General features: G+C 42.6%; 32 non-coding genes across 32 annotated transcripts; all 32 read left to right on the top strand.

Annotated features, from left to right (window-relative positions):
- Positions 1 to 143: 143 nt before the first annotated feature.
- trnav-uac (transfer RNA valine (anticodon UAC)) lies at positions 144 to 216 on the top strand. Its single transcript has one exon. It is a non-coding gene; the product is annotated as a tRNA-Val (tRNA).
- A 626-nt stretch (positions 217 to 842) lies between these two features.
- On the top strand, positions 843 to 915 carry trnav-cac (transfer RNA valine (anticodon CAC)). Its single transcript has one exon. It is a non-coding gene; the product is annotated as a tRNA-Val (tRNA).
- A 620-nt stretch (positions 916 to 1,535) lies between these two features.
- Positions 1,536 to 1,608, top strand: trnav-aac (transfer RNA valine (anticodon AAC)). The gene has a single exon. It is a non-coding gene; the product is annotated as a tRNA-Val (tRNA).
- Positions 1,609 to 2,229: 621 nt separating this feature from the next.
- Positions 2,230 to 2,302, top strand: trnav-uac (transfer RNA valine (anticodon UAC)). Its single transcript has one exon. It is a non-coding gene; the product is annotated as a tRNA-Val (tRNA).
- A 626-nt stretch (positions 2,303 to 2,928) lies between these two features.
- Positions 2,929 to 3,001, top strand: trnav-cac (transfer RNA valine (anticodon CAC)). Its single transcript has one exon. It is a non-coding gene; the product is annotated as a tRNA-Val (tRNA).
- Positions 3,002 to 3,621: 620 nt separating this feature from the next.
- trnav-aac (transfer RNA valine (anticodon AAC)) lies at positions 3,622 to 3,694 on the top strand. Its single transcript has one exon. It is a non-coding gene; the product is annotated as a tRNA-Val (tRNA).
- A 626-nt stretch (positions 3,695 to 4,320) lies between these two features.
- Positions 4,321 to 4,393, top strand: trnav-aac (transfer RNA valine (anticodon AAC)). The gene has a single exon. It is a non-coding gene; the product is annotated as a tRNA-Val (tRNA).
- A 626-nt stretch (positions 4,394 to 5,019) lies between these two features.
- On the top strand, positions 5,020 to 5,092 carry trnav-aac (transfer RNA valine (anticodon AAC)). Its single transcript has one exon. It is a non-coding gene; the product is annotated as a tRNA-Val (tRNA).
- A 626-nt stretch (positions 5,093 to 5,718) lies between these two features.
- Positions 5,719 to 5,791, top strand: trnav-cac (transfer RNA valine (anticodon CAC)). The gene has a single exon. It is a non-coding gene; the product is annotated as a tRNA-Val (tRNA).
- A 621-nt stretch (positions 5,792 to 6,412) lies between these two features.
- trnav-uac (transfer RNA valine (anticodon UAC)) lies at positions 6,413 to 6,485 on the top strand. Its single transcript has one exon. It is a non-coding gene; the product is annotated as a tRNA-Val (tRNA).
- A 625-nt stretch (positions 6,486 to 7,110) lies between these two features.
- On the top strand, positions 7,111 to 7,183 carry trnav-aac (transfer RNA valine (anticodon AAC)). Its single transcript has one exon. It is a non-coding gene; the product is annotated as a tRNA-Val (tRNA).
- A 621-nt stretch (positions 7,184 to 7,804) lies between these two features.
- On the top strand, positions 7,805 to 7,877 carry trnav-uac (transfer RNA valine (anticodon UAC)). The gene has a single exon. It is a non-coding gene; the product is annotated as a tRNA-Val (tRNA).
- Positions 7,878 to 8,503: 626 nt separating this feature from the next.
- On the top strand, positions 8,504 to 8,576 carry trnav-cac (transfer RNA valine (anticodon CAC)). Its single transcript has one exon. It is a non-coding gene; the product is annotated as a tRNA-Val (tRNA).
- A 626-nt stretch (positions 8,577 to 9,202) lies between these two features.
- Positions 9,203 to 9,275, top strand: trnav-cac (transfer RNA valine (anticodon CAC)). The gene has a single exon. It is a non-coding gene; the product is annotated as a tRNA-Val (tRNA).
- A 620-nt stretch (positions 9,276 to 9,895) lies between these two features.
- trnav-aac (transfer RNA valine (anticodon AAC)) lies at positions 9,896 to 9,968 on the top strand. The gene has a single exon. It is a non-coding gene; the product is annotated as a tRNA-Val (tRNA).
- Positions 9,969 to 10,588: 620 nt separating this feature from the next.
- On the top strand, positions 10,589 to 10,661 carry trnav-aac (transfer RNA valine (anticodon AAC)). Its single transcript has one exon. It is a non-coding gene; the product is annotated as a tRNA-Val (tRNA).
- A 621-nt stretch (positions 10,662 to 11,282) lies between these two features.
- On the top strand, positions 11,283 to 11,355 carry trnav-uac (transfer RNA valine (anticodon UAC)). Its single transcript has one exon. It is a non-coding gene; the product is annotated as a tRNA-Val (tRNA).
- A 626-nt stretch (positions 11,356 to 11,981) lies between these two features.
- On the top strand, positions 11,982 to 12,054 carry trnav-cac (transfer RNA valine (anticodon CAC)). Its single transcript has one exon. It is a non-coding gene; the product is annotated as a tRNA-Val (tRNA).
- A 626-nt stretch (positions 12,055 to 12,680) lies between these two features.
- trnav-cac (transfer RNA valine (anticodon CAC)) lies at positions 12,681 to 12,753 on the top strand. The gene has a single exon. It is a non-coding gene; the product is annotated as a tRNA-Val (tRNA).
- A 620-nt stretch (positions 12,754 to 13,373) lies between these two features.
- trnav-aac (transfer RNA valine (anticodon AAC)) lies at positions 13,374 to 13,446 on the top strand. Its single transcript has one exon. It is a non-coding gene; the product is annotated as a tRNA-Val (tRNA).
- A 621-nt stretch (positions 13,447 to 14,067) lies between these two features.
- On the top strand, positions 14,068 to 14,140 carry trnav-uac (transfer RNA valine (anticodon UAC)). Its single transcript has one exon. It is a non-coding gene; the product is annotated as a tRNA-Val (tRNA).
- Positions 14,141 to 14,766: 626 nt separating this feature from the next.
- trnav-cac (transfer RNA valine (anticodon CAC)) lies at positions 14,767 to 14,839 on the top strand. The gene has a single exon. It is a non-coding gene; the product is annotated as a tRNA-Val (tRNA).
- Positions 14,840 to 15,459: 620 nt separating this feature from the next.
- On the top strand, positions 15,460 to 15,532 carry trnav-cac (transfer RNA valine (anticodon CAC)). Its single transcript has one exon. It is a non-coding gene; the product is annotated as a tRNA-Val (tRNA).
- A 620-nt stretch (positions 15,533 to 16,152) lies between these two features.
- Positions 16,153 to 16,225, top strand: trnav-aac (transfer RNA valine (anticodon AAC)). The gene has a single exon. It is a non-coding gene; the product is annotated as a tRNA-Val (tRNA).
- A 621-nt stretch (positions 16,226 to 16,846) lies between these two features.
- On the top strand, positions 16,847 to 16,919 carry trnav-uac (transfer RNA valine (anticodon UAC)). Its single transcript has one exon. It is a non-coding gene; the product is annotated as a tRNA-Val (tRNA).
- A 626-nt stretch (positions 16,920 to 17,545) lies between these two features.
- On the top strand, positions 17,546 to 17,618 carry trnav-cac (transfer RNA valine (anticodon CAC)). The gene has a single exon. It is a non-coding gene; the product is annotated as a tRNA-Val (tRNA).
- A 626-nt stretch (positions 17,619 to 18,244) lies between these two features.
- Positions 18,245 to 18,317, top strand: trnav-aac (transfer RNA valine (anticodon AAC)). Its single transcript has one exon. It is a non-coding gene; the product is annotated as a tRNA-Val (tRNA).
- Positions 18,318 to 18,937: 620 nt separating this feature from the next.
- Positions 18,938 to 19,010, top strand: trnav-aac (transfer RNA valine (anticodon AAC)). Its single transcript has one exon. It is a non-coding gene; the product is annotated as a tRNA-Val (tRNA).
- Positions 19,011 to 19,631: 621 nt separating this feature from the next.
- trnav-uac (transfer RNA valine (anticodon UAC)) lies at positions 19,632 to 19,704 on the top strand. The gene has a single exon. It is a non-coding gene; the product is annotated as a tRNA-Val (tRNA).
- Positions 19,705 to 20,330: 626 nt separating this feature from the next.
- On the top strand, positions 20,331 to 20,403 carry trnav-cac (transfer RNA valine (anticodon CAC)). The gene has a single exon. It is a non-coding gene; the product is annotated as a tRNA-Val (tRNA).
- A 621-nt stretch (positions 20,404 to 21,024) lies between these two features.
- On the top strand, positions 21,025 to 21,097 carry trnav-uac (transfer RNA valine (anticodon UAC)). Its single transcript has one exon. It is a non-coding gene; the product is annotated as a tRNA-Val (tRNA).
- Positions 21,098 to 21,723: 626 nt separating this feature from the next.
- Positions 21,724 to 21,796, top strand: trnav-cac (transfer RNA valine (anticodon CAC)). The gene has a single exon. It is a non-coding gene; the product is annotated as a tRNA-Val (tRNA).
- Positions 21,797 to 22,276: the final 480 nt, after the last annotated feature.

Raw genomic sequence — 22,276 nt, forward strand, 5'->3', positions numbered from 1 at the left:
TGATACTAGCATGTGGGCATGACGGCATTGCAAAGAGGCCAACTGCTGGTTTTTCACATTTGATTCAATGAGAGGATGAGCCACTGACAATTGGCAGATTACCTAAAATGTGCTTTGCTGAAGGAAGCCACTGCATGTCAGTTGTTTCCATAGTGTAGTGGTTATCACATTCGCTTTACACGCGAAAAGTCCTCGGCTCGAATCCGAGTGGAAACACGGTAGTCTTCTACTTTTGGCACAAGCATCAAATCCAACACACCAGTGAAACCAAGTTGCCCTTGTTCATAAGTCTCACACACTGACACAATGCATGACATTACACAAAGTGTCGGTCTTCACTGTCTTAATCGTTCTACATACTGTATACCTCAAAATTCAACCAGCATGTGAGAAATAAAATTAGCCAAAAGACTAAATGCAAGCAAGGGGCCTGATTTTGATGTTCAATCATCAGATGCTTCTTAGCGGGTGTCCGGAGCAGAGGCCTTGCAGAAGTTGAGTGCGAAATCATTGATCCTACTGAAATGAAACGATACCTTGCCAATCCTATTATGGTAGTGAGAAGAGTCCTGTGAATTGTTACGTCAGGAACACAGTAGTTGCTTTTTGTTTCTGAATCTTGTGTAGTATGACGAAGTGACTTGATTGGTGTGAAGTCACTTTGCAGGTTCCTGATTAAATTCGTTTGAAGACAGAACTGATACTAGCATGTGGGCATGACGGCATTGCAAAGGAGGCCAACTGCTGGTCTTTCACATTTGATTCAATGAGAGGATGAGCCGCTGACAATTGGCAGATTACGTAAAATTTCCTTTGCTGAAGGAAGCCATTGTATGTCAGTTGTTTCCATAGTGTAGTGGTTATCACGTTCGCCTCACACGCGAAAGGTCCTCGGTTCGAAACCGAGTGGAAACATGTTGGTCTTCTGCTTTTGGCCCAAGCTTCAAATCCAACACACCAGTTAAACCAAGTTGCCCTCGTTCATAAGTCTCACACAATGACAAAATGCATGGTGTTCCACAAAGTGTCAGCCTTCACTTTCTTAATAGTTCTACATATAGCTCAAAACTCAACCAGCATGTGAGAAATAAAATTAGCCAAAAGAGCATATGCAAGCAAGCGGCCTGATTTTGATGTTCAATCATCAGATGCTTCTTAGCGGGTGTCCGGAGCAGAGGCCTGGCAGAAGTTGAGTGCGAAATCATTGATCCTACTGAAATGAAACGATACCTTGCCAATCCTATCATGGTAGTGAGAAGAGTACTGTGAATTGTTACGTTAGGAACACAGCAGTTGCTTTCTGTTTCTGAATCTTGTGAAGTATGACGAAGTGACTTGATTGGTGTGAAGTCACTTTGCAGGTTCCTGATTAATGTCGTTTGAAGACAGAACTGATACTAGCATGTGGGCATGACGGCATTGCAAAGAGGCCAACTGCTGGTTTTTCACATTTGATTCAATGAGAGGATGAGCCACTGACAATTGGCAGATTACCTAAAATTTCCTTTGCTGAAGGAAGCCATTGCATATCAGTTGTTTCCATAGTGTAGTGGTTATCACATTCGCCTAACACGCGAAAGGTCCTCGGTTCGAAACCGAGTGGAAACATGTTGGTCTTCTGCTTTTGGCCCAAGCTTCAAATCCAACACACCAGTTAAACCAAGTTGCCCTCGTTCATGAGTCTCACACAATGACAATATGCATGGTGTTCCACAAAGTTTCAGCCTTCACTTTCTTAATAGTTCTACATATTGCTCAAAACTCAACCAGCATGTGAGAAATAAAATTAGCCAAAAGAGCATATGCAAGCAAGCGGCCTGATTTTGATGTTCAATCATCAGATGCTTCTTAGCGGGTGTCCGGAGCAAAGGCCTTGCAGAAGTTGAGTGCGAAGTCATTGATCCTACTGAAATGAAACGATACCTTGCCAATCCTATCATGGTAGTGAGAAGAGTACTGTGAATTGTTACGTTAGGAACACAGCAGTTGCTTTCTGTTTCTGAATCTTGTGTAGTATGACGAAGTGACTTGATTGGTGTGAAGTCACTTTGCAGGTTCCTGATTAAATTCGTTTGAAGACAGAACTGATACTAGCATGTGGGCATGACGGCATTGCAAAGGAGGCCAACTGCTGGTTTTTCACATTTGATTCAATGAGAGGATGAGCCACTGACAATTGGCAGATTACCTAAAATGTCCTTTGCTGAAGGAAGCCACTGCATGTCAGTTGTTTCCATAGTGTAGTGGTTATCACATTCGCTTTACACGCGAAAAGTCCTCGACTCGAATCCGAGTGGAAACATGGTAGTCTTCTACTTTTGGCACAAGCATCAAATCCAACACACCAGTGAAACCAAGTTGCCCTTGTTCATAAGTCTCACACACTGACACAATGCATGACATTACACAAAGTGTCGGTCTTCACTGTCTTAATCGTTCTACATACTGTATACCTCAAAATTCAACCAGCATGTGAGAAATAAAATTAGCCAAAAGACTAAATGCAAGCAAGGGGCCTGATTTTGATGTTCAATCATCAGATGCTTCTTAGCGGGTGTCCGGAGCAGAGGCCTTGCAGAAGTTGAGTGCGAAATCATTGATCCTACTGAAATGAAACGATACCTTGCCAATCCTATTATGGCAGTGAGAAGAGTCCTGTGAATTGTTACGTCAGGAACACAGTAGTTGCTTTTTGTTTCTGAATCTTGTGTAGTATGACGAAGTGACTTGATTGGTGTGAAGTCACTTTGCAGGTTCCTGATTAAATTCGTTTGAAGACAGAACTGATACTAGCATGTGGGCATGACGGCATTGCAAAGGAGGCCAACTGCTGGTCTTTCACATTTGATTCAATGAGAGGATGAGCCGCTGACAATTGGCAGATTACGTAAAATTTCCTTTGCTGAAGGAAGCCATTGTATGTCAGTTGTTTCCATAGTGTAGTGGTTATCACGTTCGCCTCACACACGAAAGGTCCTCGGTTTGAAACCGAGTGGAAACATGTTGGTCTTCTGCTTTTGGCCCAAGCTTCAAATCCAACACACCAGTTAAACCAAGTTGCCCTCGTTCATAAGTCTCACACAATGACAAAATGCATGGTGTTCCACAAAGTGTCAGCCTTCACTTTCTTAATAGTTCTACATATAGCTCAAAACTCAACCAGCATGTGAGAAATAAAATTAGCCAAAAGAGCATATGCAAGCAAGCGGCCTGATTTTGATGTTCAATCATCAGATGCTTCTTAGCGGGTGTCTGGAGCAGAGGCCTGGCAGAAGTTGAGTGCGAAATCATTGATCCTACTGAAATGAAACGATACCTTGCCAATCCTATCATGGTAGTGAGAAGAGTACTGTGAATTGTTACGTTAGGAACACAGCAGTTGCTTTCTGTTTCTGAATCTTGTTAAGTATGACGAAGTGACTTGATTGGTGTGAAGTCACTTTGCAGGTTCCTGATTAATGTCGTTTGAAGACAGAACTGATACTAGCATGTGGGCATGACGGCATTGCAAAGAGGCCAACTGCTGGTTTTTCACATTTGATTCAATGAGAGGATGAGCCACTGACAATTGGCAGATTACCTAAAATTTCCTTTGCTGAAGGAAGCCATTGCATATCAGCTGTTTCCATAGTGTAGTGGTTATCACATTCGCCTAACACGCGAAAGGTCCTCGGTTCGAAACCGAGTGGAAACATGTTGGTCTTCTGCTTTTGGCCCAAGCTTCAAATCCAACACACCAGATAAACCAAGTTGCCCTCGTTCATAAGTCTCACACAATGACAAAATGCATGGTGTTTCACAAAGTGTCAGCCTTCACTTTCTTAATAGTTCTACATACTGCATACTTCAAAATTCAACCAGCATGTGAGAAATAAAATTAGCCAAAAGACTAAATGCAAGCAAGCGGCCTGATTTTGATGTTCAATCATCAGATGCTTCTTAGCGGGTGTCCGGAGCAGAGGCCTTGCAGAAGTTGAGTGCGAAATCATTGATCCTACTGAAATGAAACGATACCTTGCCAATCCTATTATGGTAGTGAGAAGAGTCCTGTGAATTGTTACGTCAGGAACACAGTAGTTGCTTTTTGTTTCTGAATCTTGTGTAGTATGACGAAGTGACTTGATTGGTGTGAAGTCACTTTGCAGGTTCCTGATTAAATTCATTTGAAGACAGAACTGATACTAGCATGTGGGCATGACGGCATTGCAAAGGAGGCCAACTGCTGGTCTTTCACATTTGATTCAATGAGAGGATGAGCCGCTGACAATTGGCAGATTACCTAAAATTTCCTTTGCTGAAGGAAGCCATTGCATATCAGTTGTTTCCATAGTGTAGTGGTTATCACATTCGCCTAACACGCGAAAGGTCCTCGGTTCGAAACCGAGTGGAAACATGGTAGTCTTCTACTTTTGGCACAAGCATCAAATCCAACACACCAGTGAAACCAAGTTGCCCTTGTTCATAAGTCTCACACACTGACACAATGCATGACATTACACAAAGTGTCGGTCTTCACTGTCTTAATAGTTCTACATACTGTATACCTCAAAATTCAACCAGCATGTGAGAAATAAAATTAGCCAAAAGACTAAATGCAAGCAAGGGGCCTGATTTTGATGTTCAATCATCAGATGCTTCTTAGCGGGTGTCCGGAGCAGAGGCCTTGCAGAAGTTGAGTGCGAAATCATTGATCCTACTGAAATGAAACGATACCTTGCCAATCCTATTATGGTAGTGAGAAGAGTCCTGTGAATTGTTACGTCAGGAACACAGTAGTTGCTTTTTGTTTCTGAATCTTGTGTAGTATGACGAAGTGACTTGATTGGTGTGAAGTCACTTTGCAGGTTCCTGATTAAATTCGTTTGAAGACAGAACTGATACTAGCATGTGGGCATGACGGCATTGCAAAGGAGGCCAACTGCTGGTCTTTCACATTTGATTCAATGAGAGGATGAGCCGCTGACAATTGGCAGATTACCTAAAATTTCCTTTGCTGAAGGAAGCCATTGCATATCAGTTGTTTCCATAGTGTAGTGGTTATCACATTCGCCTAACACGCGAAAGGTCCTCGGTTCGAAACCGAGTGGAAACATGGTAGTCTTCTACTTTTGGCACAAGCATCAAATCCAACACACCAGTGAAACCAAGTTGCCCTTGTTCATAAGTCTCACACACTGACACAATGCATGACATTACACAAAGTGTCGGTCTTCACTGTCTTAATAGTTCTACATACTGTATACCTCAAAATTCAACCAGCATGTGAGAAATAAAATTAGCCAAAAGACTAAATGCAAGCAAGGGGCCTGATTTTGATGTTCAATCATCAGATGCTTCTTAGCGGGTGTCCGGAGCAGAGGCCTTGCAGAAGTTGAGTGCGAAATCATTGATCCTACTGAAATGAAACGATACCTTGCCAATCCTATTATGGTAGTGAGAAGAGTCCTGTGAATTGTTACGTCAGGAACACAGTAGTTGCTTTTTGTTTCTGAATCTTGTGTAGTATGACGAAGTGACTTGATTGGTGTGAAGTCACTTTGCAGGTTCCTGATTAAATTCGTTTGAAGACAGAACTGATACTAGCATGTGGGCATGACGGCATTGCAAAGGAGGCCAACTGCTGGTCTTTCACATTTGATTCAATGAGAGGATGAGCCGCTGACAATTGGCAGATTACGTAAAATTTCCTTTGCTGAAGGAACCCATTGTATGTCAGTTGTTTCCATAGTGTAGTGGTTATCACGTTCGCCTCACACGCGAAAGGTCCTCGGTTCGAAACCGAGTGGAAACATGTTGGTCTTCTGCTTTTGGCCCAAGCTTCAAATCCAACACACCAGTTAAACCAAGTTGCCCTCGTTCATAAGTCTCACACAATGACAAAATGCATGGTGTTCCACAAAGTGTCAGCCTTCACTTTCTTAATAGTTCTACATATAGCTCAAAACTCAACCAGCATGTGAGAAATAAAATTAGCCAAAAGAGCATATGCAAGCAAGCGGCCTGATTTTGATGTTCAATCATCAGATGCTTCTTAGCGGGTGTCCGGAGCAGAGGCCTTGCAGAAGTTGAGTGCGAAGTCATTGATCCTACTGAAATGAAACGATACCTTGCCAATCCTATCATGGTAGTGAGAAGAGTACTGTGAATTGTTACGTTAGGAACACAGCAGTTGCTTTCTGTTTCTGAATCTTGTGTAGTATGACGAAGTGACTTGATTGGTGTGAAGTCACTTTGCAGGTTCCTGATTAAATTCGTTTGAAGACAGAACTGATACTAGCATGTGGGCATGACGGCATTGCAAAGGAGGCCAACTGCTGGTTTTTCACATTTGATTCAATGAGAGGATGAGCCACTGACAATTGGCAGATTACCTAAAATGTCCTTTGCTGAAGGAAGCCACTGCATGTCAGTTGTTTCCATAGTGTAGTGGTTATCACATTCGCTTTACACGCGAAAAGTTCTCGGCTCGAATCCGAGTGGAAACATGGTAGTCTTCTACTTTTGGCACAAGCATCAAATCCAACACACCAGTGAAACCAAGTTGCCCTTGTTCATAAGTCTCACACACTGACACAATGCATGACATTACACAAAGTGTCGGTCTTCACTGTCTTAATAGTTCTACATACTGTATACCTCAAAATTCAACCAGCATGTGAGAAATAAAATTAGCCAAAAGACTAAATGCAAGCAAGGGGCCTGATTTTGATGTTCAATCATCAGATGCTTCTTAGCGGGTGTCCGGAGCAGAGGCCTTGCAGAAGTTGAGTGCGAAATCATTGATCCTACTGAAATGAAACGATACCTTGCCAATCCTATTATGGTAGTGAGAAGAGTCCTGTGAATTGTTACGTCAGGAACACAGCAGTTGCTTTCTGTTTCTGAATCTTGTGTAGTATGACGAAGTGACTTGATTGGTGTGAAGTCACTTTGCAGGTTCCTGATTAATGTCGTTTGAAGACAGAACTGATACTAGCATGTGGGCATGACGGCATTGCAAAGAGGCCAACTGCTGGTTTTTCACATTTGATTCAATGAGAGGATGAGCCACTGACAATTGGCAGATTACCTAAAATTTCCTTTGCTGAAGGAAGCCATTGCTTATCAGTTGTTTCCATAGTGTAGTGGTTATCACATTCGCCTAACACGCGAAAGGTCCTCGGTTCGAAACCGAGTGGAAACATGTTGGTCTTCTGCTTTTGGCCCAAGCTTCAAATCCAACACACCAGTTAAACCAAGTTGCCCTCGTTCATGAGTCTCACACAATGACAATATGCATGGTGTTCCACAAAGTTTCAGCCTTCACTTTCTTAATAGTTCTACATATTGCTCAAAACTCAACCAGCATGTGAGAAATAAAATTAGCCAAAAGAGCATATGCAAGCAAGCGGCCTGATTTTGATGTTCAATCATCAGATGCTTCTTAGCGGGTGTCCGGAGCAGAGGCCTTGCAGAAGTTGAGTGCGAAGTCATTGATCCTACTGAAATGAAACGATACCTTGCCAATCCTATCATGGTAGTGAGAAGAGTACTGTGAATTGTTACGTTAGGAACACAGCAGTTGCTTTCTGTTTCTGAATCTTGTGTAGTATGACGAAGTGACTTGATTGGTGTGAAGTCACTTTGCAGGTTCCTGATTAAATTCGTTTGAAGACAGAACTGATACTAGCATGTGGGCATGACGGCATTGCAAAGGAGGCCAACTGCTGGTTTTTCACATTTGATTCAATGAGAGGATGAGCCACTGACAATTGGCAGATTACCTAAAATGTCCTTTGCTGAAGGAAGCAACTGCATGTCAGTTGTTTCCATAGTGCGGTGGTTATCACATTCGCTTTACACGCGAAAAGTCCTCGGATCGAATCCGAGTGGAAACATGGTAGTCTTCTACTTTTGGCACAAGCATCAAAACCAACACACCAGTGAAACCAAGTTGCCCTTGTTCATAAGTCTCACACACTGACACAATGCATGACATTACACAAAGTGTCGGTCTTCACTGTCTTAATAGTTCTACATACTGTATACCTCAAAATTCAACCAGCATGTGAGAAATAAAATTAGCCAAAAGACTAAATGCAAGCAAGGGGCCTGATTTTGATGTTCAATCATCAGATGCTTCTTAGCGGGTGTCCGGAGCAGAGGCCTTGCAGAAGTTGAGTGCGAAATCATTGATCCTACTGAAATGAAACGATACCTTGCCAATCCTATTATGGCAGTGAGAAGAGTCCTGTGAATTGTTACGTCAGGAACACAGTAGTTGCTTTTTGTTTCTGAATCTTGTGTAGTATGACGAAGTGACTTGATTGGTGTGAAGTCACTTTGCAGGTTCCTGATTAAATTCGTTTGAAGACAGAACTGATACTAGCATGTGGGCATGACGGCATTGCAAAGGAGGCCAACTGCTGGTCTTTCACATTTGATTCAATGAGAGGATGAGCCGCTGACAATTGGCAGATTACGTAAAATTTCCTTTGCTGAAGGAAACCATTGTATGTCAGTTGTTTCCATAGTGTAGTGGTTATCACGTTCGCCTCACACGCGAAAGGTCCTCGGTTCGAAACCGAGTGGAAACATGTTGGTCTTCTGCTTTTGGCCCAAGCTTCAAATCCAACACACCAGTTAAACCAAGTTGCCCTCGTTCATAAGTCTCACACAATGACAAAATGCATGGTGTTCCACAAAGTGTCAGCCTTCACTTTCTTAATAGTTCTACATACTGCATACTTCAAAATTCAACCAGCATGTGAGAAATAAAATTAGCCAAAAGACTAAATGCAAGCAAGCGGCCTGATTTTGATGTTCAATCATCAGATGCTTCTTAGCGGGTGTCCGGAGCAGAGGCCTTGCAGAAGTTGAGTGCGAAATCATTGATCCTACTGAAATGAAACGATACCTTGCCAATCCTATTATGGTAGTGAGAAGAGTCCTGTGAATTGTTACGTCAGGAACACAGTAGTTGCTTTTTGTTTCTGAATCTTGTGTAGTATGACGAAGTGACTTGATTGGTGTGAAGTCACTTTGCAGGTTCCTGATTAAATTCGTTTGAAGACAGAACTGATACTAGCATGTGGGCATGACGGCATTGCAAAGGAGGCCAACTGCTGGTCTTTCACATTTGATTCAATGAGAGGATGAGCCGCTGACAATTGGCAGATTACGTAAAATTTCCTTTGCTGAAGGAAGCCATTGTATGTCAGTTGTTTCCATAGTGTAGTGGTTATCACGTTCGCCTCACACGCGAAAGGTCCTCGGTTCGAAACCGAGTGGAAACATGTTGGTCTTCTGCTTTTGGCCCAAGCTTCAAATCCAACACACCAGTTAAACCAAGTTGCCCTCGTTCATAAGTCTCACACAATGACAAAATGCATGGTGTTCCACAAAGTGTCAGCCTTCACTTTCTTAATAGTTCTACATATAGCTCAAAACTCAACCAGCATGTGAGAAATAAAATTAGCCAAAAGAGCATATGCAAGCAAGCGGCCTGATTTTGATGTTCAATCATCAGATGCTTCTTAGCGGGTGTGCGGAGCAGAGGCCTGGCAGAAGTTGAGTGCGAAATCATTGATCCTACTGAAATGAAACGATACCTTGCCAATCCTATCATGGTAGTGAGAAGAGTACTGTGAATTGTTACGTTAGGAACACAGCAGTTGCTTTCTGTTTCTGAATCTTGTGAAGTATGACGAAGTGACTTGATTGGTGTGAAGTCACTTTGCAGGTTCCTGATTAATGTCGTTTGAAGACAGAACTGATACTAGCATGTGGGCATGACGGCATTGCAAAGAGGCCAACTGCTGGTTTTTCACATTTGATTCAATGAGAGGATGAGCCACTGACAATTGGCAGATTACCTAAAATTTCCATTGCTGAAGGAAGCCATTGCATGTGAGTTGTTTCCATAGTGTAGTGGTTATCACATTCGCCTAACACGCGAAAGGTCCACGGTTTGAAACCGAGTGGAAACATGTTGGTCTTCTGCTTTTGGCCCAAGCTTCAAATCCAACACACCAGTTAAACCAAGTTGCCCTCGTTCATGAGTCTCACACAATGACAATATGCATGGTGTTCCACAAAGTTTCAGCCTTCACTTTCTTAATAGTTCTACATATTGCTCAAAACTCAACCAGCATGTGAGAAATAAAATTAGCCAAAAGAGCATATGCAAGCAAGCGGCCTGATTTTGATGTTCAATCATCAGATGCTTCTTAGCGGGTGTCCGGAGCAGAGGCCTTGCAGAAGTTGAGTGCGAAATCATTGATCCTACTGAAATGAAACGATACCTTGCCAATCCTATTATGGTAGTGAGAAGAGTCCTGTGAATTGTTACGTCAGGAACACAGCAGTTGCTTTCTGTTTCTGAATCTTGTGTAGTATGACGAAGTGACTTGATTGGTGTGAAGTCACTTTGCAGGTTCCTGATTAATGTCGTTTGAAGACAGAACTGATACTAGCATGTGGGCATGACGGCATTGCAAAGAGGCCAACTGCTGGTTTTTCACATTTGATTCAATGAGAGGATGAGCCACTGACAATTGGCAGATTACCTAAAATTTCCTTTGCTGAAGGAAGCCATTGCTTATCAGTTGTTTCCATAGTGTAGTGGTTATCACATTCGCCTAACACGCGAAAGGTCCTCGGTTCGAAACCGAGTGGAAACATGTTGGTCTTCTGCTTTTGGCCCAAGCTTCAAATCCAACACACCAGTTAAACCAAGTTGCCCTCGTTCATGAGTCTCACACAATGACAATATGCATGGTGTTCCACAAAGTTTCAGCCTTCACTTTCTTAATAGTTCTACATATTGCTCAAAACTCAACCAGCATGTGAGAAATAAAATTAGCCAAAAGAGCATATGCAAGCAAGCGGCCTGATTTTGATGTTCAATCATCAGATGCTTCTTAGCGGGTGTCCGGAGCAGAGGCCTTGCAGAAGTTGAGTGCGAAGTCATTGATCCTACTGAAATGAAACGATACCTTGCCAATCCTATCATGGTAGTGAGAAGAGTACTGTGAATTGTTACGTTAGGAACACAGCAGTTGCTTTCTGTTTCTGAATCTTGTGTAGTATGACGAAGTGACTTGATTGGTGTGAAGTCACTTTGCAGGTTCCTGATTAAATTCGTTTGAAGACAGAACTGATACTAGCATGTGGGCATGACGGCATTGCAAAGGAGGCCAACTGCTGGTTTTTCACATTTGATTCAATGAGAGGATGAGCCACTGACAATTGGCAGATTACCTAAAATGTCCTTTGCTGAAGGAAGCAACTGCATGTCAGTTGTTTCCATAGTGCGGTGGTTATCACATTCGCTTTACACGCGAAAAGTCCTCGGATCGAATCCGAGTGGAAACATGGTAGTCTTCTACTTTTGGCACAAGCATCAAAACCAACACACCAGTGAAACCAAGTTGCCCTTGTTCATAAGTCTCACACACTGACACAATGCATGACATTACACAAAGTGTCGGTCTTCACTGTCTTAATAGTTTTACATACTGTATACCTCAAAATTCAACCAGCATGTGAGAAATAAAATTAGCCAAAAGACTAAATGCAAGCAAGGGGCCTGATTTTGATGTTCAATCATCAGATGCTTCTTAGCGGGTGTCCGGAGCAGAGGCCTTGCAGAAGTTGAGTGCGAAATCATTGATCCTACTGAAATGAAACGATACCTTGCCAATCCTATTATGGCAGTGAGAAGAGTCCTGTGAATTGTTACGTCAGGAACACAGTAGTTGCTTTTTGTTTCTGAATCTTGTGTAGTATGACGAAGTGACTTGATTGGTGTGAAGTCACTTTGCAGGTTCCTGATTAAATTCGTTTGAAGACAGAACTGATACTAGCATGTGGGCATGACGGCATTGCAAAGGAGGCCAACTGCTGGTCTTTCACATTTGATTCAATGAGAGGATGAGCCGCTGACAATTGGCAGATTACGTAAAATTTCCTTTGCTGAAGGAAACCATTGTATGTCAGTTGTTTCCATAGTGTAGTGGTTATCACGTTCGCCTCACACGCGAAAGGTCCTCGGTTCGAAACCGAGTGGAAACATGTTGGTCTTCTGCTTTTGGCCCAAGCTTCAAATCCAACACACCAGTTAAACCAAGTTGCCCTCGTTCATAAGTCTCACACAATGACAAAATGCATGGTGTTCCACAAAGTGTCAGCCTTCACTTTCTTAATAGTTCTACATACTGCATACTTCAAAATTCAACCAGCATGTGAGAAATAAAATTAGCCAAAAGACTAAATGCAAGCAAGCGGCCTGATTTTGATGTTCAATCATCAGATGCTTCTTAGCGGGTGTCCGGAGCAGAGGCCTTGCAGAAGTTGAGTGCGAAATCATTGATCCTACTGAAATGAAACGATACCTTGCCAATCCTATTATGGTAGTGAGAAGAGTCCTGTGAATTGTTACGTCAGGAACACAGTAGTTGCTTTTTGTTTCTGAATCTTGTGTAGTATGACGAAGTGACTTGATTGGTGTGAAGTCACTTTGCAGGTTCCTGATTAAATTCGTTTGAAGACAGAACTGATACTAGCATGTGGGCATGACGGCATTGCAAAGGAGGCCAACTGCTGGTCTTTCACATTTGATTCAATGAGAGGATGAGCCGCTGACAATTGGCAGATTACGTAAAATTTCCTTTGCTGAAGGAAGCCATTGTATGTCAGTTGTTTCAATAGTGTAGTGGTTATCACGTTCGCCTCACACGCGAAAGGTCCTCGGTTCGAAACCGAGTGGAAACATGTTGGTCTTCTGCTTTTGGCCCAAGCTTCAAATCCAACACACCAGTTAAACCAAGTTGCCCTCGTTCATAAGTCTCACACAATGACAAAATGCATGGTGTTCCACAAAGTGTCAGCCTTCACTTTCTTAATAGTTCTACATATAGCTCAAAACTCAACCAGCATGTGAGAAATAAAATTAGCCAAAAGAGCATATGCAAGCAAGCGGCCTGATTTTGATGTTCAATCATCAGATGCTTCTTAGCGGGTGTGCGGAGCAGAGGCCTGGCAGAAGTTGAGTGCGAAATCATTGATCCTACTGAAATGAAACGATACCTTGCCAATCCTATCATGGTAGTGAGAAGAGTACTGTGAATTGTTACGTTAGGAACACAGCAGTTGCTTTCTGTTTCTGAATCTTGTGAAGTATGACGAAGTGACTTGATTGGTGTGAAGTCACTTTGCAGGTTCCTGATTAATGTCGTTTGAAGACAGAACTGATACTAGCATGTGGGCATGACGGCATTGCAAAGAGGCCAACTGCTGGTTTTTCACATTTGATTCAATGAGAGGATGAGCCACTGACAATTGGCAGATTACCTAAAATTTCCATTGCTGAAGGAAGCCATTGCATGTGAGTTGTTTCCATAGTGTAGTGGTTATCACATTCGCCTAACACGCGAAAGGTCCTCGGTTCGAAACCGAGTGGAAACATGTTGGTCTTCTGCTTTTGGCCCAAGCTTCAAATCCAACACACCAGTTAAACCAAGTTGCCCTCGTTCATGAGTCTCACACAATGACAATATGCATGGTGTTCCACAAAGTTTCAGCCTTCACTTTCTTAATAGTTCTACATATTGCTCAAAACTCAACCAGCATGTGAGAAATAAAATTAGCCAAAAGAGCATATGCAAGCAAGCGGCCTGATTTTGATGTTCAATCATCAGATGCTTCTTAGCGGGTGTCCGGAGCAGAGGCCTTGCAGAAGTTGAGTGCGAAGTCATTGATCCTACTGAAATGAAACGATACCTTGCCAATCCTATCATGGTAGTGAGAAGAGTACTGTGAATTGTTACGTTAGGAACACAGCAGTTGCTTTCTGTTTCTGAATCTTGTGTAGTATGACGAAGTGACTTGATTGGTGTGAAGTCACTTTGCAGGTTCCTGATTAAATTCGTTTGAAGACAGAACTGATACTAGCATGTGGGCATGACGGCATTGCAAAGGAGGCCAACTGCTGGTTTTTCACATTTGATTCAATGAGAGGATGAGCCACTGACAATTGGCAGATTACCTAAAATGTCCTTTGCTGAAGGAAGCCACTGCATGTCAGTTGTTTCCATAGTGTAGTGGTTATCACATTCGCTTTACACGCAAAAAGTCCTTGGCTCGAATCCGAGTGGAAACATGGTAGTCTTCTACTTTTGGAACAAGCATCAAATCCAACACACCAGTGAAACCAAGTTGCCCTTGTTCATAAGTCTCACACACTGACACAATGCATGACATTACACAAAGTGTCGGTCTTCACTGTCTTAATCGTTCTACATACTGTATACCTCAAAATTCAACCAGCATGTGAGAAATAAAATTAGCCAAAAGACTAAATGCAAGCAAGGGGCCTGATTTTGATGTTCAATCATCAGATGCTTCTTAGCGGGTGTCCGGAGCAGAGGCCTTGCAGAAGTTGAGTGCGAAATCATTGATCCTACTGAAATGAAACGATACCTTGCCAATCCTATTATGGCAGTGAGAAGAGTCCTGTGAATTGTTACGTCAGGAACACAGTAGTTGCTTTTTGTTTCTGAATCTTGTGTAGTATGACGAAGTGACTTGATTGGTGTGAAGTCACTTTGCAGGTTCCTGATTAAATTCGTTTGAAGACAGAACTGATACTAGCATGTGGGCATGACGGCATTGCAAAGGAGGCCAACTGCTGGTCTTTCACATTTGATTCAATGAGAGGATGAGCCGCTGACAATTGGCAGATTACGTAAAATTTCCTTTGCTGAAGGAAGCCATTGTATGTCAGTTGTTTCCATAGTGTAGTGGTTATCAAGTTCGCCTCACACGCGAAAGGTCCTCGGTTCGAAACCGAGTGGAAACATGTTGGTCTTCTGCTTTTGGCCCAAGCTTCAAATCCAACACACCAGTTAAACCAAGTTGCCCTCGTTCATAAGTCTCACACAATGACAAAATGCATGGTGTTCCACAAAGTGTCAGCCTTCACTTTCTTAATAGTTCTACATATAGCTCAAAACTCAACCAGCATGTGAGAAATAAAATTAGCCAAAAGAGCATATGCAAGCAAGCGGCCTGATTTTGATGTTCAATCATCAGATGCTTCTTAGCGGGTGTCTGGAGCAGAGGCCTGGCAGAAGTTGAGTGCGAAATCATTGATCCTACTGAAATGAAACGATACCTTGCCAATCCTATCATGGTAGTGAGAAGAGTACTGTGAATTGTTACGTTAGGAACACAGCAGTTGCTTTCTGTTTCTGAATCTTGTTAAGTATGACGAAGTGACTTGATTGGTGTGAAGTCACTTTGCAGGTTCCTGATTAATGTCGTTTGAAGACAGAACTGATACTAGCATGTGGGCATGACGGCATTGCAAAGAGGCCAACTGCTGGTTTTTCACATTTGATTCAATGAGAGGATGAGCCACTGACAATTGGCAGATTACCTAAAATTTCCTTTGCTGAAGGAAGCCATTGCATATCAGTTGTTTCCATAGTGTAGTGGTTATCACGTTCGCCTCACACGCGAAAGGTCCTCGGTTCGAAACCGAGTGGAAACATGTTGGTCTTCTGCTTTTGGCCCAAGCTTCAAATCCAACACACCAGTTAAACCAAGTTGCCCTCGTTCATAAGTCTCACACAATGACAAAATGCATGGTGTTCCACAAAGTGTCAGCCTTCACTTTCTAAATAGTTCTACATATAGCTCAAAACTCAACCAGCATGTGAGAAATAAAATTAGCCAAAAGAGCATATGCAAGCAAGCGGCCTGATTTTGATGTTCAATCATCAGATGCTTCTTAGCGGGTGTGCGGAGCAGAGGCCTGGCAGAAGTTGAGTGCGAAATCATTGATCCTACTGAAATGAAACGATACCTTGCCAATCCTATCATGGTAGTGAGAAGAGTACTGTGAATTGTTACGTTAGGAACACAGCAGTTGCTTTCTGTTTCTGAATCTTGTGAAGTATGACGAAGTGACTTGATTGGTGTGAAGTCACTTTGCAGGTTCCTGATTAATGTCGTTTGAAGACAGAACTGATACTAGCATGTGGGCATGACGGCATTGCAAAGAGGCCAACTGCTGGTTTTTCACATTTGATTCAATGAGAGGATGAGCCACTGACAATTGGCAGATTACCTAAAATTTCCATTGCTGAAGGAAGCCATTGCATGTGAGTTGTTTCCATAGTGTAGTGGTTATCACATTCGCCTAACACGCGAAAGGTCCTCGGTTCGAAACCGAGTGGAAACATGTTGGTCTTCTGCTTTTGGCCCAAGCTTCAAATCCAACACACCAGTTAAACCAAGTTGCCCTCGTTCATGAGTCTCACACAATGACAATATGCATGGTGTTCCACAAAGTTTCAGCCTTCACTTTCTTAATAGTTCTACATATTGCTCAAAACTCAACCAGCATGTGAGAAATAAAATTAGCCAAAAGAGCATATGCAAGCAAGCGGCCTGATTTTGATGTTCAATCATCAGATGCTTCTTAGCGGGTGTCCGGAGCAGAGGCCTTGCAGAAGTTGAGTGCGAAGTCATTGATCCTACTGAAATGAAACGATACCTTGCCAATCCTATCATGGTAGTGAGAAGAGTACTGTGAATTGTTACGTTAGGAACACAGCAGTTGCTTTCTGTTTCTGAATCTTGTGTAGTATGACGAAGTGACTTGATTGGTGTGAAGTCACTTTGCAGGTTCCTGATTAAATTCGTTTGAAGACAGAACTGATACTAGCATGTGGGCATGACGGCATTGCAAAGGAGGCCAACTGCTGGTTTTTCACATTTGATTCAATGAGAGGATGAGCCACTGACAATTGGCAGATTACCTAAAATGTCCTTTGCTGAAGGAAGCCACTGCATGTCAGTTGTTTCCATAGTGTAGTGGTTATCACATTCGCTTTACACGCAAAAAGTCCTTGGCTCGAATCCGAGTGGAAACATGGTAGTCTTCTACTTTTGGAACAAGCATCAAATCCAACACACCAGTGAAACCAAGTTGCCCTTGTTCATAAGTCTCACACACTGACACAATGCATGACATTACACAAAGTGTCGGTCTTCACTGTCTTAATCGTTCTACATACTGTATACCTCAAAATTCAACCAGCATGTGAGAAATAAAATTAGCCAAAAGACTAAATGCAAGCAAGGGGCCTGATTTTGATGTTCAATCATCAGATGCTTCTTAGCGGGTGTCCGGAGCAGAGGCCTTGCAGAAGTTGAGTGCGAAATCATTGATCCTACTGAAATGAAACGATACCTTGCCAATCCTATTATGGCAGTGAGAAGAGTCCTGTGAATTGTTACGTCAGGAACACAGTAGTTGCTTTTTGTTTCTGAATCTTGTGTAGTATGACGAAGTGACTTGATTGGTGTGAAGTCACTTTGCAGGTTCCTGATTAAATTCGTTTGAAGACAGAACTGATACTAGCATGTGGGCATGACGGCATTGCAAAGGAGGCCAACTGCTGGTCTTTCACATTTGATTCAATGAGAGGATGAGCCGCTGACAATTGGCAGATTACGTAAAATTTCCTTTGCTGAAGGAAGCCATTGTATGTCAGTTGTTTCCATAGTGTAGTGGTTATCACGTTCGCCTCACACGCGAAAGGTCCTCGGTTCGAAACCGAGTGGAAACATGTTGGTCTTCTGCTTTTGGCCCAAGCTTCAAATCCAACACACCAGTTAAACCAAGTTGCCCTCGTTCATAAGTCTCACACAATGACAAAATGCATGGTGTTCCACAAAGTGTCAGCCTTCACTTTCTTAATAGTTCTACATACTGCATACTTCAAAATTCAACCAGCATGTGAGAAATAAAATTAGCCAAAAGACTAAATGCAAGCAAGCGGCCTGATTTTGATGTTCAATCATCAGATGCTTCTTAGCGGGTGTCCGGAGCAGAGGCCTTGCAGAAGTTGAGTGCGAAATCATTGATCCTACTGAAATGAAACGATACCTTGCCAATCCTATTATGGTAGTGAGAAGAGTCCTGTGAATTGTTACGTCAGGAACACAGTAGTTGCTTTTTGTTTCTGAATCTTGTGTAGTATGACGAAGTGACTTGATTGGTGTGAAGTCACTTTGCAGGTTCCTGATTAAATTCATTTGAAGACAGAACTGATACTAGCATGTGGGCATGACGGCATTGCAAAGGAGGCCAACTGCTGGTCTTTCACATTTGATTCAATGAGAGGATGAGCCGCTGACAATTGGCAGATTACCTAAAATTTCCTTTGCTGAAGGAAGCCATTGCATATCAGTTGTTTCCATAGTGTAGTGGTTATCACATTCGCCTAACACGCGAAAGGTCCTCGGTTCGAAACCGAGTGGAAACATGTTGGTCTTCTGCTTTCGGCCCAAGCTTCAAATCCAACACACCAGTTAAACCAAGTTGCCCTTGTTCATAAGTCTGACACAATGACAAAATGCATGGTGTTCCACAAAGTGTCAGCCTTCACTTTCTTAATAGTTCTACATATAGTTCAAAACTCAACCAGCATGTGAGAAATAAAATTAGCCAAAAGGGCATATGCAAGCAAGCGGCCTGATTTTGATGTTCAATCATCAGATGCTTCTTAGCGGGTGTCCGGAGCAGAGGCCTGGCAGAAGTTGAGTGCGAAATCATTGATCCTACTGAAATGAAACGATACCTTGCCAATCCTATCATGGTAGTGAGAAGAGTACTGTGAATTGTTACGTTAGGAACACAGCAGTTGCTTTCTGTTTCTGAATCTTGTGAAGTATGACGAAGTGACTTGATTGGTGTGAAGTCACTTTGCAGGTTCCTGATTAATGTCGTTTGAAGACAGAACTGATACTAGCATGTGGGCATGACGGCATTGCAAAGAGGCCAACTGCTGGTTTTTCACATTTGATTCAATGAGAGGATGAGCCACTGACAATTGGCAGATTACCTAAAATTTCCATTGCTGAAGGAAGCCATTGCATGTTAGTTGTTTCCATAGTGTAGTGGTTATCACATTCGCCTAACATGCGAAAGGTCCTCGGTTCGAAACCGAGTGGAAACATGTTGGTCTTCTGCTTTTGGCCCAAGCTTCAAATCCAACACACCAGTTAAACCAAGTTGCCCTCGTTCATGAGTCTCACACAATGACAATATGCATGGTGTTCCACAAAGTTTCAGCCTTCACTTTCTTAATAGTTCTACATATTGCTCAAAACTCAACCAGCATGTGAGAAATAAAATTAGCCAAAAGAGCATATGCAAGCAAGCGGCCTGATTTTGATGTTCAATCATCAGATGCTTCTTAGCGGGTGTCCGGAGCAGAGGCCTTGCAGAAGTTGAGTGCGAAGTCATTGATCCTACTGAAATGAAACGATACCTTGCCAATCCTATCATGGTAGTGAGAAGAGTACTGTGAATTGTTACGTTAGGAACACAGCAGTTGCTTTCTGTTTCTGAATCTTGTGTAGTATGACGAAGTGACTTGATTGGTGTGAAGTCACTTTGCAGGTTCCTGATTAAATTCGTTTGAAGACAGAACTGATACTAGCATGTGGGCATGACGGCATTGCAAAGGAGGCCAACTGCTGGTTTTTCACATTTGATTCAATGAGAGGATGAGCCACTGACAATTGGCAGATTACCTAAAATGTGCTTTGCTGAAGGAAGCCACTGCATGTCAGTTGTTTCCATAGTGTAGTGGTTATCACATTCGCTTTACACGCGAAAAGTCCTCGGCTCGAATCCGAGTGGAAACACGGTAGTCCTCTACTTTTGGCACAAGCATCAAATCCAACACACCAGTGAAACCAAGTTGCCCTTGTTCATAAGTCTCACACACTGACACAATGCATGACATTACACAAAGTGTCGGTCTTCACTGTCTTAATCGTTCTACATACTGTATACCTCAAAATTCAACCAGCATGTGAGAAATAAAATTAGCCAAAAGACTAAATGCAAGCAAGGGGCCTGATTTTGATGTTCAATCATCAGATGCTTCTTAGCGGGTGTCCGGAGCAGAGGCCTTGCAGAAGTTGAGTGCGAAATCATTGATCCTACTGAAATGAAACGATACCTTGCCAATCCTATTATGGTAGTGAGAAGAGTCCTGTGAATTGTTACGTCAGGAACACAGTAGTTGCTTTTTCTTTCTGAATCTTGTGTAGTATGACGAAGTGACTTGATTGGTGTGAAGTCACTTTGCAGGTTCCTGATTAAATTCGTTTGAAGACAGAACTGATACTAGCATGTGGGCATGACGGCATTGCAAAGGAGGCCAACTGCTGGTCTTTCACATTTGATTCAATGAGAGGATGAGCCGCTGACAATTGGCAGATTACGTAAAATTTCCTTTGCTGAAGGAAGCCATTGTATGTCAGTTGTTTCCATAGTGTAGTGGTTATCACGTTCGCCTCACACGCGAAAGGTCCTCGGTTCGAAACCGAGTGGAAACATGTTGGTCTTCTGCTTTTGGCCCAAGCTTCAAATCCAACACACCAGTTAAACCAAGTTGCCCTCGTTCATAAGTCTCACACAATGACAAAATGCATGGTGTTCCACAAAGTGTCAGCCTTCACTTTCTTAATAGTTCTACATATTGCTCAAAACTCAACCAGCATGTGAGAAATAAAATTAGCCAAAAGAGCATATGCAAGCAAGCGGCCTGATTTTGATGTTCAATCATCAGATGCTTCTTAGCGGGTGTCCGGAGCAGAGGCCTTGCAGAAGTTGAGTGCGAAGTCATTGATCCTACTGAAATGAAACGATACCTTGCCAATCCTATCATGGTAGTGAGAAGAGTACTGTGAATTGTTACGTTAGGAACACAGCAGTTGCTTTCTGTTTCTGAATCTTGTGTAGTATGACGAAGTGACTTGATTGGTGTGAAGTCACTTTGCAGGTTCCTGATTAAATTCGTTTGAAGACAGAACTGATACTAGCATGTGGGCATGACGGCATTGCAAAGGAGGCCAACTGCTGGTTTTTCAAATTTGATTCAATGAGAGGATGAGCCACTGACAATTGGCACATTACCTAAAATGTCCTTTGCTGAAGGAAGCCACTGCATGTCAGTTGTTTCCATAGTGTAGTGGTTATCACATTCGCTTTACACGCGAAAAGTCCTCGGCTCGAATCCGAGTGGAAACATGGTAGTCTTCTACTTTTGGCACAAGCATCAAAACCAACACACCAGTGAAACCAAGTTGCCCTTGTTCATAAGTCTCACACACTGACACAATGCATGACATTACACAAAGTGTCGGTCTTCACTGTCTTAATAGTTCTACATACTGTATACCTCAAAATTCAACCAGCATGTGAGAAATAAAATTAGCCAAAAGACTAAATGCAAGCAAGGGGCCTGATTTTGATGTTCAATCATCAGATGCTTCTTAGCGGGTGTCCGGAGCAGAGGCCTTGCAGAAGTTGAGTGCGAAATCATTGATCCTACTGAAATGAAACGATACCTTGCCAATCCTATTATGGTAGTGAGAAGAGTCCTGTGAATTGTTACGTCAGGAACACAGTAGTTGCTTTTTGTTTCTGAATCTTGTGTAGTATGACGAAGTGACTTGATTGGTGTGAAGTCACTTTGCAGGTTCCTGATTAAATTCGTTTGAAGACAGAACTGATACTAGCATGTGGGCATGACGGCATTGCAAAGGAGGCCAACTGCTGGTCTTTCACATTTGATTCAATGAGAGGATGAGCCGCTGACAATTGGCAGATTACGTAAAATTTCCTTTGCTGAAGGAAGCCATTGTATGTCAGTTGTTTCCATAGTGTAGTGGTTATCACGTTCGCCTCACACGCGAAAGGTCCTCGGTTCGAAACCGAGTGGAAACATGTTGGTCTTCTGCTTTTGGCCCAAGCTTCAAATCCAACACACCAGTTAAACCAAGTTGCCCTCGTTCATAAGTCTCACACAATGACAAAAAGCATGGTGTTCCACAAAGTGTCAGCCTTCACTTTCTTAATAGTTCTACATATAGCTCAAAACTCAACCAGCATGTGAGAAATAAAATTAGCCAAAAGAGCATATGCAAGCAAGCGGCCTGATTTTGATGTTCAATCATCAGATGCTTCTTAGCGGGTGTCCGGAGCAGAGGCCTGGCAGAAGTTGAGTGCGAAATCATTGATCCTACTGAAATGAAACGATACCTTGCCAATCCTATCATGGTAGTGAGAAGAGTACTGTGAATTGTTACGTTAGGAACACAGCAGTTGCTTTCTGTTTCTGAATCTTGTGAAGTATGACGAAGTGACTTGATTGGTGTGAAGTCACTTTGCAGGTTCCTGATTAATGTCGTTTGAAGACAGAACTGA

The sequence above is a fragment of the Paramormyrops kingsleyae genome, chromosome 1, assembly GCF_048594095.1.
Source record: "Paramormyrops kingsleyae isolate MSU_618 chromosome 1, PKINGS_0.4, whole genome shotgun sequence".
NCBI classification, from domain to species: domain Eukaryota; kingdom Metazoa; phylum Chordata; class Actinopteri; order Osteoglossiformes; family Mormyridae; genus Paramormyrops; species Paramormyrops kingsleyae.